Source organism: Scylla paramamosain, chromosome 43, assembly GCF_035594125.1.
Source record: "Scylla paramamosain isolate STU-SP2022 chromosome 43, ASM3559412v1, whole genome shotgun sequence".
Classification (NCBI taxonomy): Eukaryota; Metazoa; Arthropoda; class Malacostraca; order Decapoda; family Portunidae; genus Scylla; species Scylla paramamosain.
Genome location: NC_087193.1, coordinates 3,063,341 through 3,074,211, shown reverse-complemented (window position 1 = coordinate 3,074,211; position 10,871 = coordinate 3,063,341).

Below are 10,871 nucleotides of genomic sequence, written 5' to 3'. Positions count from 1 at the left end.
TGGACGATTCCGGGCTTGTTCTTCCCTCTCCTCCACCCTCTGACTACTTCATGCCACCTATTAAAATTCTTCGCAATGATGTTTTCCATGCTCTCGCTGGCCTAAACCCTCGGAAGGCTTATGGACCTGATGGGGTCCCTCCTATTGTTCTCCGAAACTGTGCCTCCGTGCTTGCACCTTGCCTAGTCAAACTCTTTCAGCTCTGTCTGTCAACATCTACCTTTCCTTCTTGCTGGAAGTTTGCCTACATTCAACCTGTTCCTAAAAAGGGTGACCGTTCTAATCCCTCAAACTACCGTCCTATTGCTTTAATTTCCTGCATATCTAAAGTTTTTGAATCTATCCTCAACAGGAAGATTCTTAAACATCTATCACTTCACAACCTTCTATCTGATCGCCAGTATGGGTTCCGTCAAGGCCGCTCTACTGGTGATCTTCTGACTTTCCTTACTGAGTCTTGGTCATCCTCTTTTAGAGATTTTGGTAAAACTTTTGCTGTTGCCGTGGACATATCAAAAGCTTTTGATAGAGTCTGGCACAAAGCTTTGATTTCCAAACTACCCTCCTTCGGTTTCTATCCTTCTCTCTGTAACTTCATCTCAAGTTTCCTTTCTGACCGTTCTATTACTGCTGTGGTAGACGGTCACTGTTCTTCTCCTAAATCTATTAACAGTGGTGTTCCTCAGGGTTCTGTCCTGTCACCCACTCTCTTTTTATTATTCATTAATGATCTTCTAAACCAAACTTCTTGTCCTATCCACTCCTACGCTGATGATACCACCCTGCACTTTTCCACGTCTTTTCATAGACGTTCAACCCTTCAGGAGGTAAACATATCACGCAGGGAAGCCACAGAGCGCCTGACTTCTGATCTTTCTAAAATTTCTGATTGGGGCAGAGCAAACTTGGTATTGATCAATGCCTCAAAAACTTAATTCCTCCATCTATCAACTCGACACAACCTTCCAGACAACTATCCCTTCTTCTTCAATGACACTGAACTGTCCCCCTCTTCTACACTGAACATCCTCGGTCTGTCCTTTACTTATAATCTGAACTGGAAACTTCACATCTCATCTCTAGCTAAAACAGCTTCTATGAAGTTAGGTGTTCTGAGACGTCTCCGCCAGTTTTTCTCACCCCCCCAGCTGCTAACTCTGTACAAGGGCCTTATCCGTCCATGTATGGAGTATGCTTCACATGTCTGGGGGTTTTCCACTCATACTGCTCTTCTAGACAGGGTGGAATCAAAAGCTTTTCGTCTCATCAACTCCTCTCCTCTAACTGACTGTCTTCAGCCTCTCTCTCACCGCCGCAATGTTGCATATCTAGCTGTCCTCTACCGTTATTTTCATGCTAACTGCTCTTCTGATCTTGCTAACTGCATGCCTCCCCTCCTTCCGCGGCCTCGCTGCACAAGACTTTCTTCTTTCTCTCACCCCTATTCTGTCCACCTCTCTAATGCAAGAGTTAACCAGTATTCTCAGTCATTCATCCCTTTCTCTGGTAAACTCTGGAACTCCCTGCCTGCTTCTGTATTTCCACCTTCCTATGACTTGAATTCCTTCAAGAGGGAGGTTTCAAGACACTTATCCATCAATTTTTGACCACTGCTTTGACCCTTTTATGGAACTAGCATTTCAGTGGGCATTTTTTTTTATTAGATTTTTGTTGCCCTTGGCCAGTGTCCTTCCTACATAAAAAAAAAAAAAACTCTACTTCAAACTTTGATTTTATCTCATCCGTCAGTAGTGTACTCCATTCTCTTCTTGGGTCTTGTTTCTTCTGCATTCTTTTCAATTTCACTCTCATGTTTGCAATTACTGGAGCATGATCATTTTCCTGTCCACAGTCTGCCCCAGGATATGTTTTACTTTGGTATATTAAATTTCTATATCTCTGGTTTATTGTTATATAATTGTTATACAATGTTTGCAATAGTCTGGGCCTCCACACTACACCACTCCACCCATCTGTCGCCTCTTTCATTTCTTTCTGCAAGGTCAAAAGGTCCAACTACTTTTCCTGTCTACCTCTTCCAACTTTAGCATTTATATCACCCACTACCATTGTTATATCAAGAGCTTTGCAGTTGCTCTTAACTTGAGTTAGCATTTCATAGAATTCCTCAGTTTCCTCATCAGGATGGTCTCTGGTGGGTGTATATACTTGGATTATACACATGTTTAACGGTCTTGCCGCAAACTTCATCAATAATATTCGGTCCGAGACGGCCCAATATCCCATTACACATTTGGCCACCTCTTTCTTCATCATCATCCCCACAACCCTCTGATGATCGTCTCCACCACTATATATAAACTCCAGGTCTTCATCTGAGTTAACCCCTACTCCTGTCCATCTAACTTCACTCACTTCTAGGATGTCAATTTTCATTCTTTTCATTTCTTGTTTCAAATTAGCATACTTTCCAGCTTGATATAAAGTTATCACGTTCCATGTCGCAATCTTGAAGTTGTCCTTGGTGCAAACAGTAGCTTGATGACGGACGGGTGGTACCTGTCGCACATACTCCTCCCGACCGGACGAGGCAGCACCTGCTTCAGCATGTCTTCCGTTAACGTCGTTCTCGGTATTTCTTATGTCGCAGCGCTCTCTACAAGGAATGTAAATTTAATACCTCCAGTCTCGTTTCGCAGATTATACCTTTTATCCCCTGTATCATTTTAATCATTCTCTTTTGTACTGATTCTAATAGACCTATATCTTTTCTGTAATATGGGGACCAGAGGTGCACAACATAGTCTGACTAGGGCCAAATACAACTTTAATATTAACACTCCTAAAAATTCCTATACCCGAGGAGGGCAGGCATGCAGTTAGCAAGATCAAAAGAGTAGTTAACATGAAAACAGCGGTAGAAGACAGCTAGAGATGCAACATTGTGGCGATGAGAGAGAGGCTGAAGACAGTCAGTTCGAGGAGAGGAGTTGATGAGACGAAAAGCTTTTGATTCCACCATGTCTAGATGAGCGGCATGAGTTGGAACCCTCCCAGACATGTGAAGCATACTCCATACATAGATGTATAAGGCCATTGTACAGAATTAGCAGCTGGGGGTGGTGAGAAAAACTGATGGAGACGTCTCAGAACGTCTAACTTCATAGAAGCTCTTTTAACTAGAGATAAGATGTGAAATTTCCAGTTTAGATTATAAGTAAAGGACAGACCGAGGATGTTCATTGTAGAAGAGGGGGGCAGATGAGTGCCACTGAAGAAGAATGGATTGTTATATGGAAGGTTGTGTCGAGCTGATAGATGGAGGAATTGAGTTTTTGAGGCACTGAATAATATCAAGTTTGCTCTGCCCCAATCAGAAATTTTAGAAAGATCAGAAGTCAGGCGTTCTGTGGCTTCCCTTCGCGAAATGTTTACTTCCAGAAGGGTTGGACATCTACGAAAAGACGTGGAAAAGCACAGGGTGGTATCATCAGTGTAGGAATGGATAGGACAAGAAGTTTGGTTTAGAAGGTCATTGATGAATAATAAGAAGAGGATGGGTAACAGGACAGAACCCTGAGAAACACCACTGTTATCAGATTTAGAAGAACAGTTACCGTCTACCACGGCAGCAATAGAATGGTCAGAAAGGAAACTTGAAATGAAGTTACAGAGAGAAGGATAGAAGTCATAGTATGGTAGTTTGGAAGTCAAAGCTTTGTGCCAGACTCTAACAAAAGCTTTAGATATGTCCAAGGCAACAGCAAAAGTTTCACCAAAATCTCTAAAAGACGATGACCAAGTCTCCGTAAGGAAAGTCAGAAGGTCACCAGTAATACGGCCTTGACGGAACCCATGCTGGCGATCAGATAAAAGGTTGTAAAGTAATAGCTGTTTAAGAATCTTCCTGTTGCGAATAGATTAAAAGAAATTATAGAGGCAGGTAATTAAAGCAATAGGACGGTAGTTTGGGGGATTAGAACGGTCACCCTTTTTAGGAACAATGAATGTAGGCAAGAAGGAAAGGTAGATGTTAATAGACATACGAGTAGTTGAAAGAGTTTGACTAGGCAAGGTGCAAGCACGGAGGCACAGTCTCGGAGAACAATAGGAGGGACCCCATGATGTCCATAAGCCTTCAGAGGCTTTAGGCCAGCGAGGGCATGTAAAACATCATTGCGAAGAATATTAATAGGTAGTATGAAGTATTCAGAGGGTGGAGAAGAGAGAGGAACAAGCCCTGAATCGTCTAAGGTAGAGTTTTTAGCAAAGGTTTGATCAAAGAGTTCAGCTTTAGAGATACATGTGATAGCAGTGGTGCCATCTGGTTGAAACAAAGGGGGAAACATGAAGAAGCAAAGTTATTGGAGATATTTTTGGATAGATGCCAGAAGTCACGAGGATAATTAGATTTTGAAAGTTTTTGGCATTTTCTATTAATGTTTCTATATTTGTTTATCTATTGCCAAAAAATAAAGATTAGAATGGAAGACATATAAATTGTATATGGTGTATTCCCTGCAAAAATTAAAGACTAGAAAGTTTAAAGAAAACACCAATCTATATAAAACATAAATAAAATGAAAAAAAATATATTCCTATGCATGATTGAGATGTATAAAAAAATTATTTGTAGAAATTCAGAGCTCAAAAAGAAGAAAAAAAAAATAATTATCACAGTATCACAATCACACAATTTTTAATACTCAGTAATTTATGGAGTAGTGCTCATTACATTTTCGTCTATTCTGATGCATCATCATTCATATAATATTTAATTCTTTGCATCAGTGTCATCTGTTATTTCATAATTCACACAAAAGATATCCTTCCTTATTAGTTTTGTGCGCACACGTACAATACTGGCAAGGACTTTCAAGGATATCTTGTTTCTATACTTTGTTTTCACACACATGACAGTACTGAACACTATTTCCCTTCATTGGACATTGGACATGAAACGCAGACAAGAGCATACAGTGGTAGTTCCTTATATGGTTTGTCTTCAATACCGTTTTCATATTTGAGTACTCCAGCCCAGAATACCTGGGAATCATCTAGGTTGCCATAGTCAAGTCTCCTTACTCCATATATGAAGAACAATTTTCCTGTATTGCTGCTCATAAGTGTTGAGATCATTATCAAGCAGATGGTGAAGAGGTTGTTGAGAAAATGGAAACCTTGCTGTCTTAGATAGCTCTTTTGATGGATAAAGCCCACTGACTGCTTGGAAAACGTTTTTGATCTAATAAATAAATAAATAAATAAATAAATAAATAAAGTCTTGGCGGCGTTTCTTCAATTCTGTGACAGCATTATTAAAGGCCATGTTTGATTCCTTGTCCTTTGAGCAACATGTGAGCTCATTCATAAAGTGTGTTTCCAAATCACTCTTGGCTATGGATAACTTATCATCCTGTTTGTTGAAAATTCTGGATTTAAGTCCTCTTTTATGAAGAATATCTAGCTCCTTTCATATTGCTTCTGAATCAGTATTAGTTGACTTAAAAAATGCATTTTTTCAAACTCTGACACAAGAGGGGAAAGGAAAATGAAGCAGAGGTAATTAATATCATCAGAAAGCACACTGTGAATCATTCTTGCTCACGTGACGGTACTGATCACGTATCTCACTTCTTGTGTCCCTTCTTGCATTGCCAACCTGAAATAACATTTAAATTCAGTCCAGTTTCCAACTTTTTTCTTGATGATGCGTCCTCGCACCAGCCTTCTGGTGAGAGACAACTTCAAAATGGCAAATTAATTGTATTCCTGTTACTACATTCTCTTTCATATTATTTATCATGAATTTCTTCAAACAGCTGCTTACATATGTGGCATCGAAGCGCACTGTCTGAAAATCATTCAGGAATTTCTACAAGCAAAATTTTAAGGTTTGCAGGCAATGTTTCAAATTATTTTTGGACACAGAGTGCCAAGGAGTGGCAGACACATTTATTGAGTATGCATTTTGGGAACTCTTTTTTTTTAATCCTCGACCAGACACTGCTATTTTTCCCAACCATTACATCAGATGCATCACAGGCAAGACCAATATAATCAGGAAGTGACAAATCATACTCTGAGACTGTCTTTTACTGTGTGGAAAAGGTTGTTGCCTGAATTTCTGGGTACAGTCCTAAAAATGCAGTCATTATTTTTTTTTTTTCAGTCTTTTCACTATAACATGTTACACAAATTGTCAGGAGTTTTCTCACAGAAATGTCAGTAGTTTTGTCAACCATAAATCTCTCCCCATTAATATAATTTTTCACTTCAGAGATTATGAGGGTTGTACACTTTGTTCGGTGAAAACGTATATATCCCAAGGTGGACCGTTTGCCATTTTTTTTTATTACTTCACGCAAAGTGATCTATTCTTTACATGGAACAGTGACAACACATCTTAAGGGCCAACTCAAGTTCTGCCCTATTCACTTTATCAGACACTGGAGAGAGCTTCAGCTTTTTAGGAAAATTCAGTGTTTTTGAAACGGACACTGAACTGACAATTATTCTGTGCTGGGCTCCTGCATGCTTTACCAATGTTCCTCGATGAGTCTGCAAAGTCTTGCGGCATAACTTGAATTTTTTTCCCATGATTTGAGATACTTCCCGTTACTTCATACGATTTTCTAGGTTGTTTCCGTGCCTGCTTCGCATCGCTCCCCATGGCTCTTAAATCTAAAGAAAAGTTACTTAAGTTAGGTTTGGTTGAGTTATGACACAAAAATTATATTCACATTTTCTTTTATTTTCCTCACAGCCGCCCAAAACCCTCATTCCTATCACTTCCCCCAATCCTTAAGCACAAGAAAAAAATAAATAAATAAAAATAAATAAATAAATAAATAAATAAAAATAATAATAATAATAATATAAGATATGGCATACACTTTATACACTGCATCACCAGTAAAATAGTATGATATAAATTATTGACTTCGATAATGAAAATGTTCACTAGGTCTTTAAAATGTGCATAGATAACCAACACATACAGAATTTTCTTACTATTTACCAACAGTCATCCTGCATTACGTATTGTTTATTAAGAATCATCATATCTTTCGAACAAACGATAATGATAATCATTTTTTTTTTCGGATAATATGTATTAATAAATGAATAACTGCCATTCGATGCCATTCGGTGTAATATTCAATCAAACACAACCCTATGAGTATAGCTGCATGCATAGGTGCACTACTAGATTACAAAGAAGCTGAAGAAACTTATGCCACCAGGCACCAATTCAGCAGCGGCCAGCCACCATGGTTTCTTTTGATTCTCCTTTAGACAAGTAGTGTCGTTTACTGCCTCGCGGACGGCAGGCCTTGTCAGGACCTAAGGCGGGAGTAAAGCCCACTGCGCAGCTAATTACTTAGGTCCTCTATGGCTGAAATGCCTCCGCCAGTAGTAGCATTTAAGATACAAGCTCGCAAGAGACACGAGAAACTACTACAGAAGACTGCCCACAAACACACTGGAGGATTAGTCACTGCTCAGTGTGGACGAGCTCGGCCTGGACACACCCGCAGCCAAGGAGTCACTTCCCTGGGTATGGAGTGTGTTAGACACAGCTACCTTCTCTGGCAGACTAAAATGGAAACTCCTATGCTATTTAAGTAGGCCGGGGCGTACGGCCAGTAATGACTAACTTATCCACTTAAGGCAATTGACCCGACTAACTTATCCCGCCCTAGTCTGCGTCAAATATTAGAGCACATCTCAGTACATATCCGTCCAAGTGCCGGGTAGTGATTGGAAAGCGCCCCTCTCCTTCTGCTGCTAAGGGCAAGGGGTACAGGGAAGGGAGGAGTGCGAGACAGACACACACACACACACACACACACACACACACACACACACACACACACACACACACACACACACTTACCGTCTTGACCTCACACGGGAAGGATGTGTGACCTTAGGCGCTCTCGAGCAGCCTCGGTCAGCATGTTGGCCTTCCCCGCCCCATAGTGATAGTGACCTCAGTTTTTTCTGTTTTCAACTTTTAGCTTTTAGTTTTAGGCTCACCCTGGTGGGATTGTTGTACTTGTGAACACATTTAGCGAGTGCGTGTTGACACATAAAGAATAATGAGTGCTTCATTGCAAACGTACGAACGTAACTACCTCCTGCGTCGTAGGCGAGGATCTGGTTACCCGCCGCCCAACGTGATAGTGTGCCTTAAGACCTTGAAACTATTTCGGAACCGCGGATCGAGAGGAGGTAAAAGTGTGGTGCGTCCCATCAAGGTAGTGATCTCCAGTGCCAGAGAAGACTGCAGGGTGGAGAAGAGGGAATACAAGCACTTTGAAGTGCCGCGTGTGTGGTATAGTCTTCCCTCCCTCCTCTTATTTAATGCGACGTCTCTGGCCAACAAGATGGAAGAGTTGATTGTGACGGTGAGTTCTACTGGTGCGGGCATTGTGGCGGTTACTGAGGCGTGGCAGATTGTTCCTGAGGTGTGCACGATGCAGGACTACCAGCTCTACCATCACCTGAGGTCAGGACGCAGGGTGGGGGGGGAGTGGCCGTTTTCTGCCGCTCTGCCCTCAGCCCCTCACACCTCCCTGTCGATATTCTTGCCGGTGTGGAGGCCCTGTGGGTGAGAGTTACGCCCCCCCCTGCCATCCCAGCAACACGGCCTCCATCATCGTGTGCGTCGTGTACCACCCCCCACGAGCCGCCACAGCACAGTTACTCACCGCTCACGTCATCGACACTGCTGATGCCCTCAGGGTGAGGTATCCTACCGCCAAGCTGGTCACCTGTGGGGACTTTAACAGATTAGATATCAACGATATCTTACACCAGCTACACCTCACCCTGGTAGTGGACTTCCCCACCCACCAGCAAGCCATCTTCGATATTATACTGACAGACCTAGGCCATCAGTACTCGCCCCCGAAGCCGCTGCCTCCCGTGGGACGGAGCACCCACCTCTCCATACTGTGGACACCCACACCCATCACCTCGACCCCCCGGTCAGCTGTCACCAGGACCCACCGCCCCATGCCTGACTCAGCCATGAGGGAGTTTAGGCAGTGGGTGACACAGGACCCGTGAACCGAGTTGCTGAATGTGGAGGACGTCCACTTAAAATGGCAAAATTACGTTGCCACCACCACAGAAGCCTTCCACCGCTACTTCCCAGCCAAGAGCGTCACAGTGCACCCATCTGATGCCCCCTGGATGACGCCCCGCATTAAAAGACTCATGCGTCAGCGGACCTGGGCGTTCGACTCCTGCCCGGTCCTATACAGGAAACTAAGAAACAGAGTGATCAGGGAGATTAAGGCTGCAAAGGCAAGCTGTTACCCAGACAAGATACACCACCTCAAGCTGGCCAACAACAGACAGTGGTACGCTAAGATCAAAGCTTTGTGTGGCCTACAAAAGCACACTTTATCTCTTCCTTGCACCTCACACCTTCCTGCTAATCTCGCGGCCCAGGAGATGAACGATCACTTTGCCGCTATCTGTCAAACCTTTCCTCCCCTCCACACCACTCCGCTTCCTGCCTATCTTCCCGCTCCCTCCCCTCCCCCCATTGTCCAGGCGGTGGATGTTTTTAAGAGAATACTCAAATTCAAACCAAGATCCACCACACCCACTGACCTTCCTATATAGCAACACCGCTATGCTCCATAATAAACGTCTCACTCTCCCAACACTCTTTCCCCGCGGACTGCAAGACATCTTACGTCACCCCCATCCCCAAAACTTCCAGTCCACAGTCATTCAATGACCTCAGGTCAGTCTCTATCACCCACATCCCTAGCCTTATTTGTGAAGATTTTGTGTATGACTGGGCCTACACCAAAATTTGTAATACCGTGGATATCACACAGTTTGGAAATATTAAAGCCACCTCCACCTCCCATTACCTGACCAGCTTCCTTGAATTCATCCACAGCCACCTGGACAAGCGAAACACCTCTCTAGCTGTTGCTTTTGTGGACTTCAAAAAAGCCTTTGATCTTGTTGATCACACTGTTGTCATCAGCAAGGCAATAAGTCTGGGTCTCCCTCCTAAATTGGTAGTGTGGCTAGCCGACTTCCTCACAGGGAGGCGTCAGGCTGTTCGCTATCAGGGCTCTGTCTCTAATTTCCAACAGCTGACATGTGGGGTCCCCCAGGGGACCAAGATGGGTCCTCTATGCTACCTCCTCCTCATTAATGACGCCCTCACTGACACCCCCCATCGCTGGAAGTATGTGTTCGACTGCACCGTGGGCGTCCCAGTTTCCACCAAGAACCCGGACTACTCGCCACTGCAAGCAATTCTGGAGCGACTGCAGACGTGGACGGAGGAGAGCAGGATGACCATCAACTACAGCAAAACTGTGGTGATGCATTTCTGTACCTCCTCTGTACCAATGCCTCCTCCCCAACTCACAGTGGGCCCTCACCCCCTCCAGGTGGTCCGATGTGCCAAGCTTCTCGGAGTCATGGTGGACGACCAGCTGACCTGGAAGCAGCATGTCGCCAGCACCATAAGATCAGCTACCTACAGGCTGTACATGCTGCGCAGACTCAGGTCGCTGGGGACGCCGACAGATGAGTTAAGGGGGGTGTATCTCACCTTCATCCTCCCCAAACTCATGTATGCTTCCCCAGCGTGGTCCTCCTCCCTCACACACACTCAACAGCTACAACTAGAGAGTGTGAAGAAAAGGGCGTGCAGGGTCATCCTTGGCCGTGCCTACAGCACCTATGAAGAAGCCCTGACCACCCTGAGTCTGTCCAGACTCTCCACCAGATACCGAGAGGCTCTGGATAAGTTTGGAAGGGGACTACTGCATCATCCACGTTTCAGACACATGCTGCCGCCTGACGCGCCTCGCCCGGTCCGTGCCACCAGACACCACAACAAGATAACGCCCCTAAAGGCGCCG